At 40.4% G+C, this 8,007-nt stretch overlaps 1 pseudogene; it reads right to left on the bottom strand.

Annotated features, from left to right (window-relative positions):
- Window positions 1-2,958: 2,958 nt before the first annotated feature.
- On the bottom strand, window positions 2,959-3,300 carry LOC145526668 (transmembrane protein 230 pseudogene; annotated as a pseudogene).
- Window positions 3,301-8,007: the final 4,707 nt, after the last annotated feature.

The raw sequence follows: 8,007 nt of genomic DNA on the forward strand, positions 1-8,007 counted from the left end.
GACTCAATGGAGATGAGTTTGAGTAGACTCTGGGAGTTGGTGATGGACAGGGAGGCCTGGCGTGCTGTGGTCCATGGGGTCATGAAGAGTTGGATACAACTGAGCAACTGAACTGAACTGAACAATCCAGCAATTCCACTGGATATTTATCCAAAGAAAATGAAAACACTAATCTGAAAGATATACGCACTTCTATGTTCACTGTAGCACTGTTTACAACTGCCAAGATATGGAAGCGACCTAAGTGCACAATAATTGACGAATGGATAAAGAAGATGTGATACACACACACACACAGGAATATTATTGTACCATAAAAGGGATGAAATCTTTCTATTTTTGTGACAAAATAGACAGACTTGGAGGGTGTTATGCTAAGTAAAATAAGTCAGAGAAAGAAAAAACTGTATGATTTCATTTATATGCGGAATCTAGAAAACAAAACAAATGAACAGACATAAAACAACAGAACCAGAGTCATAGATACAGAGGACAAACAAGTGTTTTTCAGAGGGGAGGAGGCCGAGGAGACGGGGGAATTGTGCACAGAAGGTTAAGAGGCACAAACTTCCGGTTACAAAATAAGCGAGTCGTGAGTGTGAAAAACACAGTGTGGGGAATATAGTCAATAATATGTAACATCTTTGTATGGTGATTGACTGCAACTAAACTTATCATGGTGATCATTTTGAAATATATAGAGAGATTGAATCACTATTTTCTGGATCAGGAACTATAATAGTCACAGGCCAATTATGCTTCAACAACAAACTCACAGAAAAAGAGATCAGATTTGTGATTACCAGAGGTGGGGGGAAGGCAAAATGGATGAAGACAGTCAAAAGGTACAAAATTACAGTTCTAAGACAAGTAAGTACTAGGAATGCAATGTACAATATGATAAATGTAATTAACACCGATATTTTCATATGTTATATATGAAAGTTTAGAGTAAATCCTAAGACTTCTCATCACAGAGAAAACAATTTTTTATTTTATTTTGAATTTATATAACATGATGGATGTTCCCTAAACTTACTGTGGTAATCGTTTCATGATGTGAGTGAAAGTCGCTCAGTCGTGTCCAACTCTTTGTGACCCCATGGACTATACAGTCCATGGAATTCTCCAGGCAGAATACTGGAGTGGGTAGCCTTTCTCTTCTCCAGGGGATCTTCCCGACCCAGGAATCGAACCAGCGTCTCCTGCATTGCAGGCGGATTCTTTACCAACTGAGCTATCAGGGAAGCCCATGATGATTTTATGATGTGTGTCAGTCTAATTATTACACTGTACACCTGAAACTTACATGGAGAAGGCAATGGCACCCCACTCCAGTACTCTTGCCTGGAAAATCCCGTGAAGAGAGGAGCCTGGTAGGCTGCAGTCCATGGGGTGGTGAAGAGTCAGACACGACTGAGTGACTTCACTTTCACTTTTCACTTTCATGCATTGGAGAAGGAAATGGCAACCCACTCCAGTGTTCTTGCCTGGAGAATCCCAGGGACGGGGAAGCCTGGTGGCTGCCGTCTATGGGGTCGCACAGAGTCGGACACGACTGAAGCGACAGGAGCAGCAGCAGCAGCAACACCTGAAACTTACATAGTGCTGTATGTCAATTATACCTGAATAAAACCAGAAGGAGAAAAAGACATCAGTTCAGTCGCTCAGTCATGTCCAAGTTTTTGCAACCCTGTAGACTGCAGCATGCTAGGCCTCCCTGTGCATCACAAACTCCGGGAGCTTGCTCAAACTCATGTCCATTGAGTCAGTGATGCCATCCAAGCATCTCATCCTCTGTCGTCCCCTCCTCCTGCCTTCAATCTTTCCCAGCAACAGCGTCTTTTCCAATGAGTCAGTTCTTCACATCAGATGGCCAAAGTATTGTAGCTTCAGCTTCAGCATCAGTCCTTCCAATGAATTTTCAGGACTGATTTCCTTGAGGATTGACTGGTTTGATCTCCTTGCAGTCCAAGGGACTCTCAAGAATCTTCTCCAACACCACAGTTCAAAAGCATCAATTCTTCAGCGCTCAGCTTTCTTTATGGTCCAATTCTCACATCCATTCATGACTATTGGAAAAACCATAGCTTTGACTATATAGATGTTTGTCAATAAAGTAATCTCTGCTTTTTTTTTTTTTTAAGATTTTGACATTTTAATTTCTTTTGAATACAAGTCACTTTTTGCAAGCTAGGAGGTCGATCAAGCTAAGGCAGTTCAATCCTCTAGAGAGCCAGGCCAATTCTTAAAATCTTCGGCAGAATGACATCATAATACAAGGTGCTAACAAAAGGGTTATAAACTCTAAATAATAACCATTTGTCTACATTTTTTCCTTAGGAAACAGCCAAAAGTCTAGTCCATAAAGGTATGATATACAGAACTTCTTGATCTACACAGGACAGAATGATCCAAATTGTATGCTGGCCAACCTATCAGTGAGCCAGATCAGAGCTGGCCAAGGATTGGTGAACAGAGAAAAGTGTTTACATTTTGAAAACTTGCTCTGAGGTTTAAAAAATTCCTGGTTGTTGTTAATAAGAAAGCAAGTAAAAAATATTATAGATGCACCACTCTGATATTGGATTGTGCCAAGGTCTTCCACTAGAACACAAAGTTCGAGTATGGAGATAAGACTCTTAGATATTTTCAAAGTAAATTATTTAGTAATAAGAAATCTGACATATTCATATGGAAAAACTTGTTAGGAGATTTTGCCAGGGCCAGGAAATGAAAAATAGAGAATGTCCTCATGGCAGTTCCTCCTGAGCTTAGTTAACATCTTTTAGGATGGACCCATAAAATCTGGTCACTGTTTTGTTAAACATCTGCAAACTGGAGAACTCCTTAGCCCTCAGTCAAACTTCTGCTCAATGTCTTAAAGCTGGCTTCAGTTCCATCTGTGACTCTTTTCTTCAGGGCTGGGGAGGGTGCTAGTCTTCAAAATCTAGAATGTCATTGTAGGAGTATCCCCGGTAGCCTTTGGATGCACTGTAGGTGATGCATCAGGTGGTAAAATCCTGGCAGGAACACCAGGATGCCAGTGATCAGAACAGGAATGGCCTGGTCTGCTCCCTCTTTGCTGATATAGCCTGCCAGCAGGAGGGAGTCTATGATAATGAGAAAGGCACCAATCAAAAACAGCACTGTAGCAAGTGCAATGGCCTTATATGGGATCTTAGGAGGGCTTTTCTTAAACTGAAGGTCAATGTAGCCATCATCTGTACTAGAGAGTCTTGAGTATTTCACTTTGCTACTGGGAATTCCAGTAGCCAGGTTGGTACGAGATGGCATCATAACATGCTGACTCAGCTGGAGAATCCCCATGGACAGAGGAGCCTGGCAGGCTACAGTCCATGGGGTTGCAAAGAATCCAACATGACTGAAGTGACTAAGCATGAATACACTGCTTCACCCCAAGCACTGGAAGGAGCAATTTCCCTTTTCAGGTTACTCCTTCAGTGGAGTCCCGGCCGAGCATGCTGCGCGCTGACAGCTCGCTCACGTTTTTTTTTTTTTTTTTTTTTTTAATATGCTGTCTACGTTGGTCATAGCTTTTCTTGCAAGGAGCAAGCATCTTTTAATTTCATGGCTGCAGTCACCATCTGCAGTGATTTTGGAGCCCAAGAAAATAAAGTCTGTCACTGTTTCCATTGTTTCCCCATCTATTTGCCATGAAGTGATGGGACCAGACGCTATGATCTCTGTTTTGTGAATGTTGAGTTTTAAGCCAGCTTTTTCACTCTTCTCTTTCACCTTCATCAAGAGGCTCTTTAGTTCCTCTTCGCTTTCTGCCATAAGGGTGGTGTCATCTGCATATCTGAGGTTATTGGTATTTCTCTTGACAACTTTGATTCCAGCTTGTGCTTCATCCAGCTTGGCATTTCACATGATGTAGTCTGCCTGCAATGCTGGAGACCTGGGCTGGGAAGATCCCTTGGAGAAGGAAATGGCAACTCACCCCAATATTCTTGCCTGGAGAATCCCATGGACAGAGGAGCATTGTGGGCTACAGTCTATAGGATCACAAAGAGCCTGACACGACTGAGATACTAACACACACACACTCTGCATGTAAGTTAAATAAGCAAGGTGACAATACACAGCCTCAGTGTTCTCCTTTCCAATCACCCATTATCACCACTGTCATTTAACATTGTGCTGGAAGAAGCATTCAATTCAATTAGATAAGAGGTACTAAAACTGGAAAAGAGAAGACAAAAAATTATCATTGATTATATGATTGGAAAAATAAAAAGAATCAATTGCAAACCTGTTAGAAATAGGAGGGTAATTTAGTAAGCTGAGTGGGCACAAGATAAATTCTAAAAAAATCAATATCTAAGAATCTATGTTAACAGCAATAACTTTGTAAATATAATTGAAGAAAAGATTCTACTTACAATTGAAACCAAAATACATAAAATACCCATGAATAGAATGAACATGGAAGATTCATAGAGACAAAAGCTTTGAAAAGAGGGACAAAAAGGAAGATTTGACTAAATGCAAATATTGCTTATCCTTAGAAAGACTGACTTGCGTAAAGATGACAATTCTTTTCTAATTCACCCACTGTGTTTTTGTTGTTGTTGTTCAGTCGCTAAGTGGTGTCTGACTCTTTTCAACTCCATGAACTGCAGCATGTCGACTTCCCTGTCCTTCACTACCTCCCTGAGTTTGCTCAAACTCATGTCCATCGAGTGGGTGATGCCATCCAACCATCTCATCCTCTGTCACCCTCTTCTCGTGTCTTCAATCTTTCCCAGCATCAGGGTCTTTTCTAATGAGTCAGCTCTTCTGTATATTTAGTATAATCCCAACAAAATATCCATGTACATTTCTTGTTGCGTTTTCCAGAACTACACCAAATGCCAAGTTTTCGGAGCCCTTACTCCATTTGTTAATGATCTTTATCTTCTCTTTTCCTTTCCAATGATATATTTCATGTTTTCAGGCCCAACATTTTGTCAGCTTCAATAAACAGAATTTCAGTTTTTTGGCTTGAAAAATCACAGCAAAATCTCAGCAAAGTCTAAAGGAGCGAAGATTCCTTCTTCCCCTGCAGCTGGAGAGAACAGCAGAGAGTATCCTTCATCCTCAACACACATCCTTGCAGGGATCATTCCAGCAAAGAAACAGGTGAATCACCTGGATTCTCAAAGTTGCCTCTATGCCCTGAGAAAAGTAAACTTGATTTCCCAAAGGCTATCATTCAAACTAGTCATTTTACTTAATTTATGTCGACATTGGCAAAGATAAAAATGGATAACTGTTTCCTCAAAAGCATCACTATAAGCATTGTTATCTTTGTTTGGATTTCTTCTTCTGCCACCTGAAGCATAAGGTAAATAAATCCACTAAATTTCTTATTTAAACAGAGACTTTGAGAGCCTTGCTCCATTCAAATTCACACAGATAAGGCTAAATTTTATACAGAAAATTGAGCATGCAAGCATAACCAAGAATTTTCTAGGGGAAAAAAGTAACAAAACATTCCTGCAAGATGTTAAAGCATATTGTAGGCATGCACGCTAAGTCGCTTCAGTCGTGTCCGACTCTTTGTGACCCCATGGACTATAGCCCACCAGGCTCCTCTGTCCATGGGATTCTCCAGGCAAGAATACTGGAGTGGGTTGCCAGGCCCTTCTCCAGGGGATCTTCCTGACCCAGGGATCAAACCCACACTTCAGTATGTCTCCTGCATTGCAGGCATGTTCTTTATCACGTCTGCCACCTAGGAAACCAAAACATATTGTAAAACCAAAGAAATTAAAAGTGCTTGATTCTAGCACATAAACAGGCAGACAGATGATTAAAACAGAAGAAATTCCAGAAACAGACTCGAAAACTTTCAGGAAAAGAGTATAAAATAAAGAGGAAGTTTCAGACCAGTGGAGAAAAGATCAGTTATCTCATAAATGCATGGGACAACTGGGTCAACATCTGCGAAAGAGTAAAATTGAATCTCTACTTTAGTATATCAAAATAAATTCCAGATGGAGCTAAATTACGATTTTTAAAAATAAAGCTATAAAAGAGCTGGAACAAACATGGGAGATTTATTTTTGTAATCCCAGATTGCGGCAATCTTTCCAAGCATGACACAAAAGTCAAAATTCCCAAAAGACAAGACTGATAAATCCAACTACATGAGAATTGAAAATTTCTTTGCGGCAAAAAAACCCCAAAATACTATCAACCGAGTCAAGACAAAAAAATAAATGATAAACTTGGCGGAAGCATTAGCAACATACAAGGTAATATGTCAAACTTCTTAACATTTAAAAGGTTTCTAACATTAAAAACAGAGGTCAACAGTCCAACAGAAAGATAGTCAAAGGACACAGGCAGCTATGTCACAGAAAAAGAAATTTAAAAAAAAGATTTAAAAATATGTAAAGAAAGAAAAACAAATGCGAATGACTTTTAAGTAGAAAGAATATACTCATTCTCACTTATAATAATATCGATGCAAATTCAAATTATAAAGCAATCTCATTTACCTCTAGTAGAAGAGGAAAGGGCTTCCCAGGGGTTGCTGGTGGTAAAGAACCTGCCTGCCAATGCCAGGAGACGTAAGAGATGCGGGTTCAACCTCTGGATCAGGAAGATCCCTTGGAGGAGGGCATGGTAATCCACTCCAGTATTCTTGACTTAAGAATCCCACGGACAGGAGAGCCTGGCAGCTCATAGTGTTGCAGAGTTGAACATGACTGAAGTGACTTATCACACAGGAGAGTAAAAATCCACTTGTAAATTGGGTGTATCCACAGTGTGTTCACTACAGTAAACAAAACCGTCTGAATGGTGTCTGACTCCCAGTGACGGATCATAGAAGTCAGTTATTATTACCATCGTTATTGAGGATAAAGGGCATTATTCACATTTTTGACATAAATTTTATAAAATATAAAAGATATAAATATAAAATTTTATAATCTTCTGACTACTCAGTCATCTTCTGGGAAGTTTGGGGGACTTAGGTGTGATTTGAGAGTATATCCAGGACATATATACAGGTCTGATCATTGCAAGCAAGAGACTGGAATCCATCTAAATGTCCATCAAGAGAGGGCTGGTAAAAATGATATGGGTTGTGTTGTTGTACAGCAGAAACCAACACAGTACTGTAAAGCAATTTTCCCCCAATTGAAAATGAATTTTAAAAAAAGATGATATGGAAATCCACACAATGGGATCCTAGTCAAGCATTAAAAGAAATGAGGTAGATGTTTGTGTATGAAAGGGGGACATCCTTCAATATCTTGATAAGTAGGAAGAAAATAAGCAAGAGGCTGATTGGCATGCTGTTCACCATTTGTATATAAAAGCTGGATATTCTTGTATATGCAAGGACTATTTCCAAAAAGACCTAAGAATCCTGTTATTATCCTCTGGGCAGTTTCCTTCTAAATTACATTTTTTTTTTTTTTTTTACTCTGTGTCTATTACCAATTAAAAAGACAAATCCATTTTTTAAGAGTGAAGAACTTGCAATGAATGTATTAACTCTTTACAGGGAAGCAGCCATTTCTGTGCTGAAGATGTTTGCAATTCTCGCTTTCAAACATCTTAAATCTAATGCCCTAGACGCCCATCTCTGCCTTTGATTTCCATCTTCTTGTAGAAATGTCCCACTGTGTAAGAGAAACAGCCTGCCTCACTCAGAAGAGGTATGAAAACTACGTGTGTGCAGGTTGCCCTGACTTTATTGCAAAGGCCCTTTGAAATTGAGTAATTCATTCTCCCTCTGACTTGGCACCGCCGGTAACTGCTGATTCAGTAGTTCAGTGTCAGCTGTCCTGACCTGACGACCACTAGCCTTCCTCTCTCCAAGGGCGCTCCGGGAGGCCCCTGAGGACTCTGGACTCAGGGATTCCCGCAGTGCGGGGCTCCGTGGTACCCATGGATGCTCCGCCACCTTGTGCTGAGAGGCTGCTATAGCAACCAGACCATCCCCACCGAGCGGCCCCAAAAAGGATTCCCTGGGTGACCAGCCCG

This window comes from Giraffa tippelskirchi, chromosome 2 (genome assembly GCF_054371585.1).
Source record: "Giraffa tippelskirchi isolate mGirTip1 chromosome 2, T2T-mGirTip1v1.2.pri, whole genome shotgun sequence".
Classification (NCBI taxonomy): Eukaryota; Metazoa; Chordata; class Mammalia; order Artiodactyla; family Giraffidae; genus Giraffa; species Giraffa tippelskirchi.